Source organism: Crinia signifera, chromosome 11, assembly GCF_055691185.1.
Source record: "Crinia signifera chromosome 11, ASM5569118v1, whole genome shotgun sequence".
Lineage (NCBI taxonomy): Eukaryota > Metazoa > Chordata > Amphibia > Anura > Myobatrachidae > Crinia > Crinia signifera.
In genome coordinates, this window is record NC_139227.1 from 106415380 (window position 1) to 106437461 (window position 22082).

Below are 22082 nucleotides of genomic sequence, written 5' to 3' on the forward strand. Positions count from 1 at the left end.
TCTGGCAAATTTTTAGAAAAAAGTGTAAAACCGTATTTACTTTGTTTGTAAATAAAATACTTTTTGTGCATCCAGAAACTTATTGCACAACCCTCTTTTGGTATTGCTAAATGAAGATAAACCGTAGGTTAATAGCACGTCCATTATTTATGTTTATAACAGGACCGTTACTACACACAAAACTAGAACATTATCGGGGTCATTCTGATTGCTTCGCTTCCCCGATGTTTTCAGTCTGCACATGCTCACACTGATGTATGTGCATGTGCAGGGTCCCTGGATGAACGTACACCGATCCGTTCGCACGGAACAATGCGGGCGTGGGTGAGAGACTGCGCCCATGGGCACGCCCAGCTTTTCATGGGTGCTCCCATGAAAATGCTGGGCGTTCCCATGGTAAATTGGCAATGGGGCGGGCAGCTGGCATGAGCGGACGTCAGCTGCCCGCCCTCTTCCTGTACATGGAGCAGGCAGATATAAGATACCAGAGAGTGTCTTAGATCTGCGTGCACTGTAGAAATCGACAACCATCAAATGATTATCTCCTCACACGCAAGCTGCAAATGGATGTTGTGTGCGGGGACAGTGGCGTAACTATAGTCCCGCAGCCCCCGCGGTGGCGGGGAGGCGCTAGGCAGGTGTGGGCGCCTGGGGAGTCTGCGGGACCATAGTTACCACCTGGTCCCGGCTCCCGACTCCTGCCCTCCCCCTCCTTACCCCATTGCCGCCGGCGCCGCTGCCTCTTACCTGACACGCAGATCTGTGTCGGGGGACGGGCGGTCCCCGGCTCCGGCTGCAGTGCTAATATAATCAGAGACACTCGGAAAATGGCTGCCCCCATAATGCTGTATGGGGGCAGCCATTTTCCGAGTGTCTGCTATTATATTAGCACTGCAGCCGGAGCCGGGGACCGCCCGTCACCCGACACAGATCTGCGTGTCGGGTTAGAGGCAGAAGCGCCGGCGGCAATGGGGACGGGTAAGGAGGGGGTTAATATTTCGGGGGGGGGGGGCGCCCGAAATGTCCGGCGGGGGGCGCAAAAAAAGTAGTTACGCCTCTGTGCGGGGATAATCGCTGTGTGTGTGTGGGGGGGGGGGGGCGTCCGTTCATGCAGGTGGCATTAAAATGACACGCAAAGATGTAAATGTTACATACCTATAATATGATAAGTATTGCATAGAACATTATGCTACATATAAATAAATATGTGACTAATTGCATTAACAATAAGAGCTTTGTGTTCTCTAGCGCAGGAGCTGATTCTGAATTGTTATTATTTTATTGTGTCTCTTGTTCTGACTTCATGTAACAGCTCAGGTATTGTACCTTGTAAAGCCTTGTCAGATAAATGAAGTGGCCTTCAGCTGACTGACTCCCACGCACAGACCTGTCTGCATATCTTCCTCAAAGAGAACACATTATTCCTGGATTCGTCAGTCAATTGCTGTAAATTATCTCCCAGACAAAAGCATCATTTCTGTGCCTCAAATTAAAATGACCTAACGAATGTGTTTCGGTATTAGATAAAGGTTACCATGTTGTAGGGATTTAAATTCTTTTTACAAAGGTGTGATAGGTTGGGAGCAAAAATTAGGGGTTATTCAGACCTGGTCACTGCTCAGCTAAATTGGGGAGCCCTGCGATCAGGTATATGTCGCCCAGCCAGAGTGAAATCATGTAGCACACCTTGCAAAAAGTAGCTGGATCGGCGAATCGTTGCAAATTCATTCGCAAGCAGCTCACCATCTAATGATTTTTCCATGGAAAGTGCGATATGTAAAGTTTCTGGTGGCAGTGCGCTACAAAGCTGCCTTGTGGTGGGTAACAATCAAAAATGGTGACCCCAACCCTATTGAAAGAAGCAATTGCAAAATAAACACAAGAAACAAAGTCCCCTCCACTGGCGCTTAAGGGGAAATTATAAATCTCTTCTCTAAGGGGTACGGTCCTCTTCTCTGAATATAATGGAAATAAGACAGCACACATATGTGGTTAAATACCGTACGCCCTTCTTATTGAGGTTACGATCCTCTTCTCCGCCTCAATATATGGACAATGATTCCATAGACTACGAAAATTCCCCCTTCCTCTCAAGATGATCACACTCAAACGGCAGTGCCGTATTAGGACACAGGTTCCCAAAAAGAAAGAAATTGCATATAGTGTAGTATAACTTATTACAATAAAACAAACAATAACAACAAGGATAGGCAAATGGGTGAATGGCCTTTTGCCCTCGATGGTGGAGGAGCATGGAACATATCCAATCCTCAAACTCACAAGAAACAAATGGTGATTCCAGATCTCACCGCTAGCCAAATGGCACAGAAGGCACAATCCAAGAAAAGTCCCGGCTTCAAGCGCTTTCGACCTCCACTGAGGTCTTTTTCAAGAAGGATACAAATGGGTACTCTCCTAATGAGTATATATACATCGTGGCACCAATTGCATTGAGTCCTACATATGATTGGCACAACATCAGTCCAATAAAAGTGTCCCTAAGGTGGAGTTGCCTAATCATCTTTGGTTCTATGGCACTCCTATACACCTGAACATGCGGTGCGGCGTCTGAAGTAACATCCGGTCCGCGTCTCCTGGCTTTCAGCAGCGAACGGTGTTATGCGCAAGGCAAGTTCCAGACCGGACCTATGTTATTATAGCTCATTTGGCTGCTTCACTTCCTCCATTCTAATCAAGGACAATCCTGGACCATTTCATATTGTTACAGGAAGCAACTATGTCCCGCTTCCAAGGGTACAAATTCAATGGAACATCGGGCATAAAATCATTCCTTATGTATATTATACAAAATAAACCTGAAAAGAATAAAATATCCCATAAAGGGATAACAACAATTAATACAACGACAAAATGATAAAATACATTTTAAAACATTAAAAAAGACATTGATATAAAATCAGATAAAAAGTGAAATACAGTAAGGCGATGATGTCAAACACAAAACAAAGTACAGTATACACTCATAAAAACCATTTGACTTCGAAGTCCGCATTCAAACCCCCAGGTTTTAGGGTATTTAAATTATAAATACATTTCATCGCTTCTTGTGCCAAATGGTCGGCAGGTTTCTATTTCTAATGTTCAACCAAACCTATTTCAAGCTAAAAATTCTAATAATATCTCCAGGGGAAGAGTTATGTGTACTCTTAATGTGCTGTGGTAAAGAATGTAACTCTAAGCCTTTTTTGATATTATTCAAATGTTCCCCCATACGGACTTTAAAAGGTCTTGAGGTACGACCAATGTAAAATAAATGACATGAACATTCTATTGCATATTTCTAGCGCCGCACAAGAGAGGACAGTGCGTAGACCCCCCCCAAAAAGACTTTAAATTCTATTGCATATACTACATTCTTGCTGTTACAAGTCATAAATTGGTCAAAAGTGTGGAATATCCCATTAATCTCAAATTTTTCATATTTAGTCACTCCATTACTTTTTATTGTTTTGCAACCAATGCAACTTCCACATCTATGAAAACCCTTTCTGGCAATGGTTCCTTTAGGTTTTATGGAGACCAAAGCACTCTGAACTTTTTTTAGTCTTGATTGTGGGGACCTTTCTATATACAAATTTTGGATAATCCGGGAGATGAGTCCCCAAGATGGGGTCTTTCTTCAGAATGCACCAATTCTTTTTAAGAGGTTTTTCTATCAGCTTGCGCTGCGCACTAAGGGCCTTATTCTGATCGGTGCGGCCCGATCAGAATATGCGGCCGCAACCGTGCAGGCGAATCCCCGCCTTCCATACGGATCGCCACCTGCCGTCCGTACGCGGATATGTGGCGATCCGCATGAAATTGGACGGGGATACGCCTCCTCCGTCTTGGGAGCAGCCCCTGCATTCGATGGTCGCCGAACATCGAATGCAGGGCCGCACGCTCCACCAGGTCCCGCAACACAAGACCACACGGACACTTGTCCGTGTGAAATCATGTATGGGGGCGGGCAGCTGACATCCGGCGATGTCAGATGCCCGCCCCGTACCCACGCGTCACGGCCTCATTACCATGCATACGCCCCGCGTTTGCATGGGAACGCCCATGAAACGCGGGGCGTATGCATAGGGTAATGAGGCTAAGTAGCCCCTCACGCCCCTCTACGCCCCCTGTGCGGCGTATAAAGAATCCGTGCGGCGAAATCGCCTGCACATGCGCAGAGTGACCTCTGCACATGCGCAGACGATCAACATCGGCGGTCCGTCCGCATGCGGGAATATCCGCACCGATCAGAATAAGGCCCTAAAGCCTGTAATAAAGGCCCATTTGAAGTCATTATTTGTGGAACCCTCTTTCACATTGTCTCTCAAGAGGTCTATTAATTTTATTTATTAATTACGTCTCACTCTTTTGAACTGCCCACCTGGAATGGCATTCAATAATTGTGAATGATGATAACTGTCATGTTGGATGTAGGACAGGCAGTCTGTGGGCTTTGTAAAAGTCTTTGTCTTTTAAACACCTCCTTCAATAAAAACAGTGATAGTCAATAGATGTTCTACTGATATAGAAAGTTAATTCTATATTCCTTCCATTAGTATTTAGATGTTGACAGAAGGAATCAAGTTCATCCGCATTACCTCTCCAAAAAAAGATTATATCGTCAATTTGTTTCCAGGACACAAGATTCGTCCCATATGGGTTATTGGTCCACACAAAATCCTGTTCCCAAAGACCCATAAAAATATTCACATAACTAGAGGAGAAACTGGTGCCCATGGCCATACCTGTCTTTTGGAGATAAAAGCAGTCTTGGAATAAAAAGTAATTATTGTTAGGAATAAAACTCACACCCTCCCCTAAAAAATTCTGAAGGTCGGGGTCCAGGTCACTGGCTTGTAGATATTTGTTAAAAACTGGCCCTCGTCGCAAAAAGTTTGGACACCCCTGATCTTTACAGTTCCTATCTGGGCATTTATATCCATTGAATCCTCAGGTTGAATGACCTGGGATACTAAGTTCTTTGCCCTACTTTTCTTTTTCTTGGCGGGTGCACCTCTTCAGTCCTGCTCTTTTCCCTCTCCTAGTTTTACATTTATGATGACATATCATCTCCAAGACTGTCTCCTGTTTCCTTCTCCTAAAAAATGAGCTTGGTTGTGTTCCTTTATCAATGGTTGAAACCTATTTCTAAAGTGTAGGGAGGGAAAATACATCATCCCTCTCCCCATGTGTTGTCTCTCTATCAATTGGTCTGATGGTGTTACTTTTCCTCTCCCTATTGTTATTAGACCAGAAAGGATGAGATTAAATAGATTCTCTATCATATACTGGGGAACGAGGTTGCCAAGAATCTTTTTTTATTTCGTCCCCCGATTTCTAAATCTCCTTTTAATTTTATAGGGAGATGGGGGTCTTTATTATATATTTATTAGCAGTTTCTTATATATCGCACACAGATTCCATGGTGAGCACAGCGAGGGTGCCATGCACCCGTTTGTCATCAGACTTCTGGGCAGATATACTAAGGAGAGTGATAAATTGGTAAACGATAAAGTACAAGCCAATTCATTTTTTTTTTTTTCCATCAATACATTTTTATTGGTACAGAATTTTTTTTATGGGGTACAGAAGAGAAGGGGGAAGAGACTTTCAAAAAAAAAAAAAAAAAAAAAAAAAAGGGGAGGGAGGGAGGGGGGGAACATGGATAGCAAACAGAAGCAATTGGGGTACAGATTGGTAAATAACCCATAACACGTCACTGCGCAGAGTGACCAGTAAAACAACATCGGCATAAACAGTGTAAAGCTTGAAGGGATACCATATACCAGCAGACAATAGTTATCTAATGGACAGTATTGATTTAGCGTTTCGATTCAATGGTCTTCGCAGCATTATGGGGTGGAGAGGGCTGAGCTTTGGCATTAAGCCTGAGGAGGGGAGGCGTCTGGAGATTCAGTTAGACTGAACTGTGGTAATCCTAGGGAGGCCCCGGAGGTGAGAAGTTTGGCACCTTCTCCGTCTGTGATGTACTTGAACCAAGGAGACCAACGGGGGTGGGGAGGGGGTGGGTTGGGTGAGAGAGGTAGGGTATTGGTTTCCATATGGTAGTGATGGTTGGTTTTCAGGCTAACCTTAAGAAGAGATGGGGGGGAGGGTTGTTTCCATTGCTGAGCCAAGTTAGCACGTGCCGCAATGAGGATATGCCCGAGGACATATGTCTTCTGTGTTGGGACATCTTGGGGGTATATGTGGAACAAGGCGATTCTCGGGGAGGGGGAGACATCAATCTGGAGAACTGTGGAGATCAAATTGAAGACTCCCTCCCAGTACTCCTGGAGTTTTGGACAGGACCAGAAGATGTGGAATATGGTTCCTACAGAGCCACACTGTCTCCAGCACTGGTTAGAGCACGAAGGCCAGAAGGTGTGAAGGCGGTCGGGGGTTAAGTATAGTCTGTTAATAAGTTTGATATGCATCTCAGTGTGGTTCAAGCATCTGGACATCGTGTAGGCGGCTAGGAATATCGAACGCCACTGGGCAGGGGACAGAGGACCACCCAAGTCCGCCTCCCATTTTCTATGGACTGAGGTCTTGGTAAAGACAGCGGGGGTCACCAAGGCCCGGTACCAAAATGAGATGTCCCCTTTGGAGTGCACCATGTTAGGTCTAGTGAGGACTGTCTGGGAGAGGGCATTTGGGGGGGAGTAATTGTGGAAGTGCGCTCTCCACCAATGTGCAAGTTGCATGTAGTGGTAGAGTTCCGATTTGGGGAGTGAATACTGATGTTGGAGGGAGGAGAAAGGGATCAGGGAGTGGGCATCCAGGACGTCGCCCAGGGAGGTAATCCCGCATGTCCTCCATGTCGTCAGTCGGAGGTTGGGAATTAGTTTTGCTACTGAAGTGATAGGCAGGGTAGCGATGAGGGAGTTTGGAGGAGGGAGCTTAGTTGTAAGTTGGTCCCATGCGTAGAGGGATGCTTTAGTGGATGGGAGTAGGTTCGGAAGGGAGGGTCTAACGTGTTTCGGAATTTTGAGGAGGTCTGGGAGCGGGATCTGGGGGGAGTAGGTCTGTTCAATGGATACCCATGCTCTAGGGGCGCTAAGCTCATTGTAGTGCTTAATTGGGGCCAGCAGGCATGCCGAGTGGTAATGAAAGAGATCGGGGAGATCTAGTCCTCCGAAGGCCCTGGGAATCGACATATTCGAGCGGGCCATCGCAGGGGCTTTCTTTGCCCAGGCATATTTTGTTAGAATAGTGGTGGCTAGTTGTAGAGACTTTTTAGGGAAAACATAGGGGATGGTGCGGAACAAGTACATTAGTTTGGGGAGTAGCGACATTTTAAAAGCTGCCATACGTCCTAACCAGGAGATTTCATACGATAGCCAGGATTTGGAGAGGGCGGCAAGGGAAGCCAGGAGGGGGGATAGCTTTGCGTCGAAAACATTTGCCATGAGAGGTGTAATATGTATGCCTAGATATTTAATCGAGTGAGTTTGCCAGTTGTATTTATATGTGTTTTTCAATAAAGGCAGAGAGTTGGTGATATTAATCGGGAGAGCGTCAGTTTTGGTGGTATTGAGCTTATAGTATGAGGCAGCACTGTAAGAGGACAGTATTGAATGGATATAAGGAAGGGTAGTGATAGGGTTGGTCACAAAAAGGAACACGTCATCCGCAAATAGACTAAGTTTGTTGTTGATATGGCCCGTGCGCAAGCCAGGAATATTTGAGTTATGTCGAATGGAGATAGCTAGGGGTTCTATGGAAAGAACAAAGATTAACGGGGAAAGGGGACAGCCCTGTCTGGTACCGTTAGTTATTGTAAACGGGTTAGATACAAAACCATTAGTGAACACCCGGGCCGACGGGGAGCCATACAGCGACAGGATCGAGGTGAGAATTCGCCCACTAAAGCCAAACCGTGACAACACCTCCTCCATATATTTCCAATTCAGTCTATCAAAAGCTTTTTCAGCGTCCAATGATAAAAGGAGGAGGTCCTGCCCCGCCGAGAGAGAGTCGACCAGGTCAAACACTCGTCTGGTGTTGTCTGAGGCCTGTCGGCCAGGGACAAACCCCGTCTGGTCCGGGTGCACCAGCTGGGGTAGGAATTGATTGATACGGATCGCCATTAGTTTGGCGAATAGCTTAATGTCGGTGTTTAATAGTGCAATAGGTCGATAGTTCTGGCAGAAGGCCGGGCTTTTTCCTGGCTTTGGGATGGTAACTATGTGGGCTTCCAGGAGCTCTGGGGCGGCCTGACCCGTGGAGGACATGTCGTTAAATAGATTTATTAGGTAGGGGGATAGAAGGTCTTTGAATGTGATGTAGAACTCAGAGATAAACCCGTCGGGGCCGGGCGCTTTATTGCGGGGCAGGGACTTGATGGCCGCCTGGACCTCTGAGTCCGTCCATGGGGCATTTAGGGAGTCCAATTGTGCCGGAGTAAGGGAGGGGAACTGCAAACCATGGAGAAACTCAGAGATGGTGTCGTTGGAGGGTTGTGGCGTGGAGGGATCTGAGGATAGGTTATAAAGTTTGGAGTAATACTCTGCGAATTGGTTGGCTATGTCTTTGGGGTTACTAAACTTCACTTTGCTGGGAGAGATGATGCATTTAATTCTATTCCTGGCTTGTTGGGCCCTTAGTTTACGGGCGAGCATTCTGCCTGATCTATTGCTGGAAAGGTAAAACTTATGACGTAGTCTATTTAGGGCAGCCTGAGTGCGTGCCATTAGGAGTTTTTGAAGTTGGCCTCGAACTTCGGCCAACTCCTTTTTCAGGAGGGCGGTCGGGGCTGTTTTATTTTGGGTCTCAAGAGCGAACAACTTAGATTCTAGGGACTTCTGGGTTGCAGTGGTTCTCCGTTTGAGAGTAGCTTCCGCCTGTATGGCCGCTCCCCTAGTGACTGCTTTAAAGGCACACCAGTGAGTGGCCACAGAGGTATCTTGTGGCGCGTTATTGGACATGTAAGAATGGATTGATTTTAGGATGGTGTCTTTGGCTGAGGGGTCTGTTAGTAGGTGTGGGAAAAGTCGCCAAGGTCTGGGGGGGATTTTGGATGGTTGGAAATCCCATTGCCACATCACTGGGGCATGGTCGGACCAGGTGATTGGGAGGACATCAACGCTTGTGGTGTGTTGAAGGGCCCATTTATCACAGAGGATAAGATCGATCCTGGAGTAGGTATTATGTACGGGGGAATAAAAGGTATATTCACGTCCCGAGGGGTAGGTGGTCCTCCAAGTGTCATATAGGTCGAATTCTATCAGAAGGTTGCGAAACGCGAGGGACGCATTAGTGGAGGAGGATTGGTGGCCAGAGGGACGTCGGGACATGTCTAACAGGGGGTCTAGAGTCAAATTAAAGTCGCCTAATAATATCAGGGAGCCCTTAGCCGAATTCTTGACCCGGGAAAACAATTTACGCAGAAAGGGGATTTGGTTAGAGTTAGGAGCGTAAATGCAAACGATTGTGGTCAGCCTGTCTTCGAGGAGGCCTGTCAGCAACAGGTACCTACCATTTTTGTCTGATATCTGGGAATGAAGGACAAAGGAGGTATTTTTGCTAATCAGGACCGCCACCCCATTACGCTTCGCTGGGCCATTGGCATAGAAGGCTACAGGGTAGTTGGAGTCTCTGAAGATAGGGGGATTGGAAGCGGCAAAGTGTGTTTCTTGGAGCGCGACCACCTCTGCCCTTTGTTTGTGGAAGAATGAAAGGGACAGTCTGCGCTTGTTGGGAGAGTTCAGTCCCTTGACATTTAGCGTTAGGAATTTAGGCATTCGAAAGGTTTAAGGGGGGTGGTAGGGAACCAGCCAGTGACTGCGTGGGGGGCATACTGTCCTGGGGGTGCTGTGGTGACGGTTTGTGCCATCCGAGTTAGGGGGGGGAGGGGGCAGGGAGGAGGGGGCAGAGAGGAAGGGAGAGAGAAGGAGAAAGGGACAGAAAAAACAAAAGGGTCCTGTATATTGGACCCGCATGACTACTGCAGGGGAGAGGAACAGGGGGGAACTCGTGCAGTAGTTTGTAGAGGTGTGGGGGAAGGTGACCTGGCTCTCGACAACGGGGGGGGGGGGAGAGCAGGGCCGCCACTTACGTATGCATAACTAGGAAGGAAGGCATAGTGGGGGGGAGTCTAGCATACTATTTAAATGTTAAACAAAAGGAGAAAAAATGCAAACATACCATATATTAGATTTTAATAAACCTAGAAAGGAAACCAGCAGCAGGTTGTATGAGATTAACCTGCCTCAAAAGTTACCAAACATGTAATATGAACAAAACAATAACACACAGTTAACTAGTGGCAGCGACAATATAATTAGTGGACTGACGTCCAACGTCCTGCTTTGCTAAATAAACAATGGGGGAAATACTTATCACAAAGTCCTCATCCCAGCGGAGAGAGAAGCAGGAGGAACGGCTGTAATGTCCACAAAGCTTCAAATATCAACAGGTGTAAAGAGTAATTGGTGTTCAGGTATCGGTCCATTCCTGACGCAGGGACTGCGGGCGTCTCGTTTCTTGGGGGTCTTTGACCGATATGTCCCACTCAAGTAGGAGTTTGATCCCTGCATCCAGGGAGGATACATTGTAGGTAGCGTCGTCATGGTATATTATCAATTTGACTGGGAACCCCCAGCGGTACCAGATATCCTTGGAGCGTAGGGCCGAGGTGATGGGGGCAAAGGCTCTCCTGTTGGCCAAGGTTGCGGGGGAGAAATCCTGAAATAGTTGGAGTCCACCCAATACATCCGTGTTCTTTCGTTCGCGAGCCGCTCTTAGTAGCTGCTCTTTCACCGTGAAGAAGTGGACTCTGAGGAGGGTATCTCTGGGTAGGTCGGCCGAGACCGTCTTCGGTCTGGGGAGGCGGTGGATGCGGTCGATCAGCAGGTCTTTGGGATCAGAGGCGGGGAGGAGTTTACGGAACAGGGAAACGGCATAGCCTTCAAGCTCAGAGTTGGCAACTGAGTCGGGAATGCCTCTGATTTTTACGTTGTTACGTCTGGACCGGTCCTCTAAATCCGCCAGCTTAGACTTGAACTGGGTGATCTCCTGTTGCTGCAAGTCGTAGGAGGATATGAGGTCATTGTGGGACGCAACTAGTTCCTCCACTTTCCGCTCTAAGTGGTCTGTTCTGTCACCAATTGCCACCAGCTCAGTCTTAACCTCCCGTATGGCGAGCTTGAGGTCCTTGGCTATCTCTGCCTGGAACGCAGAGAAAACCTGGCATAGCGATTTCACTGTTACCGGTTCATTCGAGGTAGCATCAATACCCGCCACTGCAGATGTGGGAGCCAGCTCTTCGGTTACTCCTAGGGGAGAGGGCATCTGTTTCGGAGGGCTGTTATGGGGTACCGGGATCTGGGAGGATCTTCTGGAGGACATGGATATCCTCACCGGCCCAACGGCCTTGACTTTCTTAGAGGGCATATTGGCGACACCGGTGCAGTGAAACGGGGGAGAGATGAGGGGTGGTACCGAGGGGGGTCTCAACTCCAAGTTACAATAGCATAGTGGTAGCTAGACTTTAGACGTTAGAAAGTGGCAGCCATGCCAGCAGGGCATTCACATTTAGGCAGGTAGAGAGGGAGCTTCCACGGTGCCCTCACACTCGCTGGGGGTGGTGTTACCGATACAGGCGTATGGTTGGGTGGGCAGGGGACCCGCCAGGTATTCAGAGTCAAGATGTGGCTTTGGAGGTGGTTCCAAAATTTGAGGGCAGGTATGGGACAGTGCGGGTCCACACTGCCAGGCCAGCTGAGCAGAGAAGAGGGACGTCGGGTACGGGCCCCTGGGCTCGGGCCTTGTGGTGCAGCGGAAGAGTCTGATGGGGGTGCTGGAGGCGGGGGAGGATTTATACAGGGGGCTATAAGGGAAGCAGGGATGTTGGCTGTGATGGGAGCCCTGGGTCAGGATGAAAAATGGCAGCCACAGGTGGATTAAGGGCTCATCCAAGGCCCCACCTCGTTCAGGGAGCTGTGGGTGAGGGTGTTGAATCTCCCCCAGGGGGGTACTCACTTTAGACAGGGGGGTCCACAGAGTCCTGGCCGCGTATGGGGTCGGGGCAGTCAGCAAGACACAGCCCGCCTCTCCTGGGCACAGTGTCAGCGCTGCCTGCTGTTCTCCCTTCTGGGAGTGCTGCGGGCGTCCGTTCGAGCCCAAGTGAGCCCAGGTGAACGAATCCGGGGGCTGATGAGGGTGAGGGGTGCCTCCTCAAGTGATTTCCGTCCCCCCTCGCGTTCCGGGAGGTAGGGGAACCAGGAGTCCGCCGCGCCTCCAAAATTGAGGCCCCGGCTCCGGGCGCCGGACCAGGCCGCAACCCGCAGAAGCGTTTAGAAACGCTTCCCGGCTCCGCAGCAAGGACCCGGCGTGACCGGAGGCGATGGGGCAGCTAGCGGTGTCGGTTGGAGGGGATGGGGTCCCGCGAAAAGCTGCTTTTAGACAGCAAACGGTGCCGGGCAGTGGGAGCGCTTCTGAGGCATGTCTGGTCCGTTGCGTGCCAGGCCACGCCCCCCCAAGCCAATTCATTTTTAACTACTGTGTTAGAGGATGCATTTGAAAAATGACAGTTAGTAGCTGATTTTTTTTGGTAATTTATCTCTTTTCACACTCCAAAGCTTAGTATATCTTCATCTTATGTTTGTCAGGACATCGTCAGCTTACAAGTGTGAGGACACAGAACAATCTCTAGCTAATCAGAATGTCCTAATGCTCACTGCAGTACAGAGTATTTCATGAGACAATGGCCCTTATTCTATTTCACTCAAAAAGGCAAATTCCTTCTTAAATGGACAAAACCATGTGCACTGCAGGGGGGCAGATGTAACATGTGCAGAGAGAGTTATTTATTTTTACACTGCAATATAGATCTCACTTTGAAGTAAAACCCCACCCAAATCTAACTCTCTCTGCACAAGTAACATCTGCCCCACCTGCAGTGCACATGGTTTTGTTCATTTGAGAAGAAATTTGCTTTTGCAAGTGATCCAAAATAAGGGCCAATGTTGCTAATTTTAAGGGCCTTATTCTGGTTGGAGCGGCCGGGCCGTACGCGTACGTCCCGGGTTTTTTTATGATCTGCGCATGCGTACATTCGCTAATGCGCAGGCGCGACCACTCACCCACGCTTACGGACGGGTCTCTACGTGCGAAAAAACCTGTACGCGAGTGTACGGGTATTGGGGGCGGCATAGGGGCGTGAAGAGGGGAGCGGACGAAATAATGAGGGAAAATGGGCGTAAATATGGGCGTACACGGGGGTGTGCACCAAAAATGAGCGGTGCTACTACCGCACGATCGACTAAGGCACCGTTCATTTCGGACACAAAACAGGCGGCCGCCAACCGCCAGCTCAGACCACCCCTACAGATACCGCATGCCAGCGTGCGCCTGGGTTTGCTAATTAACGCTGATTCCTACTCAAACACATACACCTGAATGTAATAAGCAATGCTGCAGTCTATTAAGTCCAAACCATGATTTCACTGCCTGCAAGCCACACACAGCACTCAAACACATTGGAAGCTTATCTTTCTATACTTCTCTACATTTAAAGGTTTGTTTAATTTAAGGTAAGAATCTTTTTAAGACCTGCTTATATATGCTAAGGTAGGTATTTGCTAAACAGTTAGACACATTCACTACGTGCTTTCATAGACTTTACACAGTAGCACACTCAATCTACACAAGTCGACATGTGTCAACGTGTTCACTCTAATACAAACATAGGTTTTGTATTTAGGATACAATAACATAAACCACATCTAACACCTACAAAGGATGTTTCAGCAATGTTTTAAGCCCATGACCACTATTTTGCACATTAATTAATTCAATCAATTAATTAATTTTCATAATTATAGTTGAAAGGCAAAATTTGCAGGTCCATATATATGAAGGGTATGTCAGCGTACACGGACGTACGCTCACTCTCACGAGCGGTGACATAAGCTGACTTTTCTATTGTAAACAATAGGGACCCGTCCGTGCAAGCTGGCGTACGCTCAGATCTCCGCAAGAAGGCGGTGGGAAGACGGACGAGAGACGTCCGTAAACGGCGGCGTACGCTCAGTTGTACGCCAGTTGACGGAGTGTAAGGGCTGGCCCGTCCGTGTACGTTGGCGTACGCTCATTTGTACGCCACTCCCCTTCTACGTTGTTTATGCCCGTACGTATACGGCTGAGTTGTGGGTGGACTTAACCCCAACGGCCGCGTGCGGCTAGCGTACGTTAATAGCGAACGTACGCACGTTTGGCCGCTCCAACCAGAATAAGGCCCTTAGAGAGAAGCGTGGAGTCCATGCTCTCAATAGTCGTGTAAAACAACAGAAAGCTGAAAACAGTATGGAATTCGGGGCCACACATGACTGCAATGCTGTGAGAAGATGCAGAATCTCCCCACACGCATGCGAATCGATGTTTTGCATAAACATCCGTACGCAGCCTGTGTGCGGGGACAAAATCATTCGATGGTTGCGACTTTGCAAGCGTTCGCAGATCTAAGATCTCTGGTGTCTTAGATCTGCGGGCTCCCTGTAAGTAAAGTGGGCGGACAGCTAACATCCGCCCCCTGTGATGTGGTCCATGACACGGGTGCCCGCCCCCTGGACCACATCTACATGGTAACGCCCAGCGTTTTCATGGGAACGCCAATGCCCCATGTCCGCACTGCTAGGTGCAAACAGGATAGCGAACAAGCAATTTGATGTGCCCGCTTGCACCAAGCGGCTGCACATGCGCCTATGTGTGTATACACATGCACAGTTGCACACCATCGCTCTCTTGTGCAAATGCGCAGGGGAGTAAATGCAACAGAATGACCTCCTATATGTAGCTGGGGGGAGGGGAGGGTGATGTCATTACTTCCTAGTGATCTCTCCAACTTCACATGCACTTTAAGAGTGGGTGGTATAAAGTTCTAAACAGTATATGGAATGGTTGGCAGCCTTGATCGTCTCTTTATCACTGTAAAGGCCCCCATACATTAGGCCGACTTGTCCTTAGGACAAGTCGGACCCAATTCTCCTGTGAGCCGCCCGGCAGCTCCCCGGGAGGCTCACATACAATCTGTCACTTGATGTGCCAAATTTACATGTGATAAATCGCTTGCGATTTACCACATGTAACGGGGAGCTGCGGGCGGTGAGGAGCAGGGGGCAGGCGGTGAGGGGCAGGGGGGGCGCCGGTGATCCTGGGGCGCAGGGAGCCGAGTAAGAAGCCACTGCCGTCAGCGGGAGCAGTGGGGGCAGCACAGAGTACCAGGGAGGGAGCCGGGCCGGGCAGGAGAAGGACTCGGGAGCAGCAGAACACTTAAAAAAAAAAAAGCCCATACAAACGCATAGGAAGCCATTGATTGGCTGAGACCTCTCTCAGCCAATTAGCGATTGGCTGAGAGAGGTCTCAGCCAATCAATGGCTTCCTATGCGTTTGTATGGGCTTTTTTTTTTAAAGTGTTCTGCTCCCGGCGCCACTCGCGCTGCCTGGCAGCGTCTTCTCCTGCCCGGCTCTCTGGTACTCTGCGCCGCCACCCTGCTACCGCTGACGGCAGCTTCTTCTCCTCCTCTGCCGGGCTCCCTGCGCCGCTCCACTGATAGCTCCGCCTGGCTCTGGTAGGTCCCCCCGCCAGCTGCAGTCCCCGCACAGCTCCGGGCAGCACATAAGATTTAGAAAATCTTATGTGCAGCCCGTCCGACCTGCCGACTCCGATCCGATGCGCACGGGGCCGCGCATCGGGTCGGAGGTCATGTCTCCATATGCGATTTGAGCCGATTTTATGGCCCGATTCATACGAATCGGGCAAAATCGTGCGCAAATCGCATAGTGTATGGGGGCCTTAAGTGACTGAACAGTGGCCCTTATTCAGATCTGATCGGAGTACAAATTTGTTTGGAAAATGGGCAAAATCATGTGCACTGCAGGTGGGGCAGATGTAACATGTGCAGAGAGAGTTAGATTTGGGTGAGTGATTTTGTTTCTGTGCAGGTAAATACTAGCTGCATTTTTTTACATTGCAATTTAGATTTCAGTTTCAACATACCCCACCCAAATCTAACTCTCTCTGCACATGTTACATCTGCCCCACCTGTAGTGCACATGGTTTTGCCCATTTTGAGAACAAATTTGTACTGCGATCAGATCTGAATAAGGGCCAGTATGTCTAAAGTTCATGTTCTGTATTTCATGGCCTTACAACAGATCAAGGACCTTATTCTGGTCCACAGGCATCTCTGCAAATTTCGTAGCATTGCGTGTGGACTAAAAGCCACCCGCCGCTCGCAGGTTCACCCCCCCCAGTATGCCGGGTTTTCCGCACAGCTGCAAAGGGATGTTGGGATGGCAAAACATCCCTTAGCAGCCTATAGGGAAACACGCACACCATTCGATGGTCAGCGACCATCGAATGGTGTGGAAGGTGCACGCAGATCTAAGTGACTCTCAGGTTACTTAGATTTGCATGCACATTTGACAGGAACTGTGCGGGCAGCAGACATTCGGTGATGTCAGCTGCCCGCGACCCGCATCGCAGGGTGATTTCCATGGGAATGCCCATGAAACGCTGGGCGTTCCCAAGGGCGGATCGCCCGGCCCGCCACCCCATGACCCCACCCACGGTCTTGGGTGCGTTTGGCTGGCGAACACTCTTTGTTTTTAAAGAAACATTGCATGCGAGTAGGGAGGCCAATCCCAGGATCGGGATCGGCGGGATCCCGGGATTCAGGCCTAAAATCGGCGGGATTTGAATCCCGGGATTGAAGCTTTCAGTCCCGGGATTTCGGGATTAGTATCCCAGTGCTAAATGAATTTTTTTTCCAAAGCCGGGCAGCGCTGAGCACTTTAGAATGGCTCAGATGCTGCCCGGCTGTCTGCTGCGTACCCCCCGGTGGCTGATTGGTCTGCTCCGCTGTCAGTGTCATGACGGCGCCCAGGCTGCGCAGCGTGACCCCTGACATCACGCCACGCTGCGAAGCCCGTCCGCCGCCATGCCTGTCAGTGCACTTCAGCACAAGCACAGTCGCTCAGCCGCCCGCCCGGCCGCTGCATGGATGGACGGACGGACATCGCTCCTGCTGCTGCCTGTCACCATACCTCTGTAAATGACAGTGCAGGGCAGGGGGATGAGGAAGAGTGGCGGGCGGGCAGGCGGGGCGAATAAGAGGGCATTTATATTGATATTTGGGGGGGGCAGTCATTTTTTTTTTTTATTAGGGAGGCCAATCCCGGGATTCCCGGGATTGAGCATTTTTCAATCCCGAATTCCGGGATTGAAAAAATGCCCCGGGATTGGCCTCCCTACATGCAAGCGTGAGGACCAAAATAAGCCCCCAATTGTGTAAACCAAAAGTAACATTCCTAGAACAGTAGCACATAGAGAAATACTTATAATCATTTTACATAAAATGGTGATGGATCACCCCACAGTTTATGATCTGATTGTTGGCGTCTAAAGTACACAGAGATAAAAGAACGTATGTTAAGGTCAATATGTGATGACATTGGGATGACAAATATCAGGTTTTACTGGGAAAGTGCCAGTGATATAACTACTTGATTACTTTTTTATCAGTATGAGTGACAATAAATAGGACACGTAGGCCTGATTCAGACCTTTGCTGCTGTTCAGAACCCAGCAAACAGGTAGCTGCCACCCCTCCTAATGCATGTTTTTGCCGCACTTCCCCGCCCCTGTGCACGGCTGCGAACGCGTACGCAGCCGTGCACACAGGGGGGAAATCATTCACCGTCTTATTATTTCCCCCCTGCTCGCAGCGATGAGTGAGCCAGGACTCACTTGGCACTTTGAAGGCTGTGGGGAGGAGGCCGCTGCTGATATCAGGGGCCCTCTCATTCTCGACTGCAGGCAAATGCCTGCGTTTTCTGGGGAACACCCACAAAATGCTGGTGGCATGCCCCCAAACGCTCATAGGTGTCATCATTCGGGTAGCTAAATATTTATTTCTACCTTCCACATGTCTTCTAAGAATGTCTCAGCGTTACAGACCTGGGCCAGATGCACTAAGTATCAAAAGTGACAAAATTGAGAGTGATAAACAACTAACTAATCAGCTTCTGCCTGATATTTTTCAAACACAGTCTGTGACATGGCAGGAGCTGATTGGCTGGCTGTTTATCACTCTCCATTTTATCACTTTTGTAGCTTATAGAATCTGGCCCTCAATCTATCAACGCCCCTGATTCAGCAGTCAATGCTAGTATCACAACGCAAGGGAATGGCAATGTGTTGGGACAAGAGTGAAGTGTAATAAGAAATAACTTTTATAAATATCTCTAAAATAAATACTAGACAGACATATACATTAAACAGACACAAATTCAAACTAAATCAGAAACACTTGTTAAGTTGGTATGCCGCAAATATAGGGTATTCTAGTGGTTCTGCCTCCAATCTCTAAGCTACTAAGTCAGTGGTTCCCAAACTATGTGCCGTGGCTCCCTGGGGTGCCTCAGGGCAATTGCAGGGGTGCCCTGGGTTGGTGGTCCAGGACCAACTAAAATTATTAATGGTTAATTATTTATGAGAAAAACCAGCGCTGGTGGCTGCCAATCATAAAATGTGTACAAACAGAAGCAAATCCTGCCCTTTACCACATAACTGACCCTAAGAATCGCATATAAACCCAATCTAATAAATAAAAAATTGGCCTAGGGGTGCCGTGAACAAATTCTGATACTCTAAGGGCGCCTTGATTAAAAAAAGATTGGGAACCCCTGTACTAAGTTATTAGCTAGCGAAAAAAAAAAAAAAAATTCCCATAGGTGTCTAGTTCAGCCTTGAAGAATGTAACAAATGTATCAAATAAAATCAGTTCTCCACAAGGTATACAGTATATAACAAATGTATCAAACAGTGGCTACCACAGAGTTTATTGTAAAGAAACACTGTGTCTGATAACAGATTGAACTCCGCCTGTTGTTTGAGCTTGAGGCAAAGATTACATATTATTTACATGTATTTATTTAAGCACAGGAAATACTTTAACCCTATATGCTCTGGTATCTACAATTAACCACGTTTAGTTTCAGAGTGTTTACAGCAGGCATGTCCAACGTTGGCCCTCCAGATGTTGTGAAACTACACATCCCAGCATGCTTTGCAATAGTTTTAGCATTCTCTAATAGCAAAACTGTGGCATAGCATGCTGGGATGTGTAGTTTCACAACATCTGGAGGGCCAACGTTGGACATGCCTGGTTTACAGGGTAACCGTAAAGGTAAACAATAAATTTAACCAGTGACATTTTTTTGGAGAGTATAACAAAGAGACAATTATAAATTAATGTCTATGGCTCTTAGAATATGCCATAATTTTGTTCCGCAGCAGAGGATAATTAAATAGTTAATATACAAACAATTTTCAGATAATTCTGGTGCAGGTACAGGTACGTAGAACTAGAATAATGCTAAAATCATAGAGTAGGGGTTGCTCTTTCTCCTCCCCTAAAGATTGTAGGCAGAAAAGAAGAAAAAAATCAGAGAAAGAAAAGAGAGAGTGGGAGAGAGATAGTTAGGAAGAGAGATAAAGTATAGGTTGAAATATCCCTGTTGGTCCTGGATGTGTGTTTTCTAACCTATTAATAAAAGTTATTTCTTATTACACTTTACTCTTATCCCAGCACATTGCCATTCCCTTGCGTTGTGATACTATCATTGACTGCTGAATCAGGGGCGTTGATAGATTGAGTCTTTCACGTCGTGCTACCTCACTCCATTTATTTCTCATAAATTAGAAATTACATCACATAATTTCCATATAAGAGTGCCCCAACAAAAAAGAGTCTTTTCTTCTTTTCCCTCAAACAAACATACTTTCCCTCCACAGACAGACCTGGTCGCGGCCGTCTTGCCTGGTGTCACCTGAAATCCCTGTCAGTCTGATTCCAGCATCATCACATGGCCAATCACCTTCCACCTGCAGGTATAAGAATGCTGGGAGAACCCCTGCAATCTGTCAGTGCTTTAATTGTCTTTCTAAAGCTGGCCATACATCTACAGATTTATTGTCCGATCTGGCTGGTTGTAACACAAAAACATGGTAATGGATGAGAGCAAATGACAGTTGACCATTTGCTTTGAAATGCTGAAAAACTGGCAAAACCTGTCATTCAGATACTACCAGGTTTTTGTGGCCAGGCCAGATCTGACAATCAATCTTTAGATGTATGGTCAGCTTTACAGTTCAATGTCTGCTGGCGCTCTCCAGGATTCCAGCTCCTGAACTAGCTACCCACCTCAAAGAGACCAGTGTCTCACTTCTTCAAAGGCACCATCTGACTTTGTCTATGCTCCAGCATTTCTTCAAATACATTGCTTCATTATCGAATGTCCTTCTGACATTGACTTTTCAGTTTTTCAGCATCGATAGTTCATTTAACATTGATTTTCTTCAGTGCTTCAACACTGATCGTTCATCTAATATTGATTATTCAGTACTTCTTCAATACAGTTCTTCAAACATCAAAAGTCCATTTAACATCTTCAATTCTTTAGTATTTATTCTTCAGCTCTTCAAGTTCTTTTACACTGATTTTTCATCCAAGATCAATGCCACAGAGTATGTATAGTCCCAGTAAATATCAAACTAAAAGTGACAGGTACCACGCTCCTTTCCCACCCATAACCACGCCCACTTTCATGCCCACATCCATGCCCCTATTGATATGTACTGGAGATGGATTGATATAGTTTAATATAAAAAAGATGGTTGTTTTGAATCGCTTGTCACAGAACGCCACGTGTCAAAACAAGAGTCCGAAAGAGTCCTATTATAACGTATTAAAACCAGGTAGTTATAGCGGTATTGATAAATATTATGAAGCGGTTAAAAATAAATTTAAAAGAAATGACGTAAGTAAATGGTTACAAGAGCAAGAGGCATACACATTGCACAAGCCGACCAGAAACAACTATTAAAGGACTATGATCTGTGTATCGGGGATAAATCAACAGTGGCAATGCAATTTGTTTTTGCTCATAGACCTGGCAAAGCACAACGATGGTATTAAATATATATTAACTATCATCGATATATTCAGTAAGAGGGCCTGGGCCGAAGTCTGCCTGCTAAGAACACTACAACAGTCGCTAAGGCTTTTGAAAAAATATTCCAGCAGGGGGATGTGCTGAAGAAGCTGCAAACCAGGGTATAGGAAAGGGGTTTTGGGAGCCGCACAAGGTTATGCCCACTTCAAGTGACAGAGGTCAAGTGAGACCCCCAGTGCATGCTCTGTTCCCCATGAACAACATGACAGCTGTGATCTAACGGCAGTGAAAGAAGCGGTCATCTATACTTCCTTACTGTCACAACGTGAAACCTTGCTCTCACTCTCATTATTGAAGTCCTCTGTAGGAACATGACTTCATAAAAGCAGAAGGCAGCACAGGTACCACTAGTGCCATATTTTCTCTCCATTCACAGCGCTGTACGCTATCCCTATCCCCATACTCTGACACTCTCTCATTGGAGATATCAGGAAACCCTCTTTATTGCAATGTTGGTTCTAACAACAGTACAGAGGGACCACCAGATTCCCCTATAGCAGAAGTGTTGCTACATCTCACTCTGACCCCACAGCACGGGAAGGACTCTCTCATCCTGAGTCCAATACACGTTTGCAAGACTCAGTGAAAGCAGCAGGTCCTCCCCGACTTGCTAGAAGGTCATTCTTAAATCACCAATACTTGGGATAGGGTGACCCAATATTACTATCGGACTGTCAACAGTTAATGGACACTTGTGAAAGTTGACACAGTTTATCCTTTAGAAAGTTTATGTGATCTAACCTAATAGTTACTGTGTATGGCGGAGAAAACATAAACTTTATTACATGCCCAAACACGATTGGCACAATGTGTTATTTCTGATTAACCAGTTTGGATTAAACTATTATTTGTGGCAAAATCATATGTAAAATGTATAGAAATTGGTGACTTACCGACCTGAGCAAACTGATTATGTTGTATGCAAATATTTGTCTTGATTAATGATTTATCCAGGCGCAACCCTACGCTGCATCTCTTGGAGACAAAGATTGATCCAATTTATTTCAGGTCTGACGCAATTGGGCACAATCTGTGGTGAAATTTATCTGACCAAC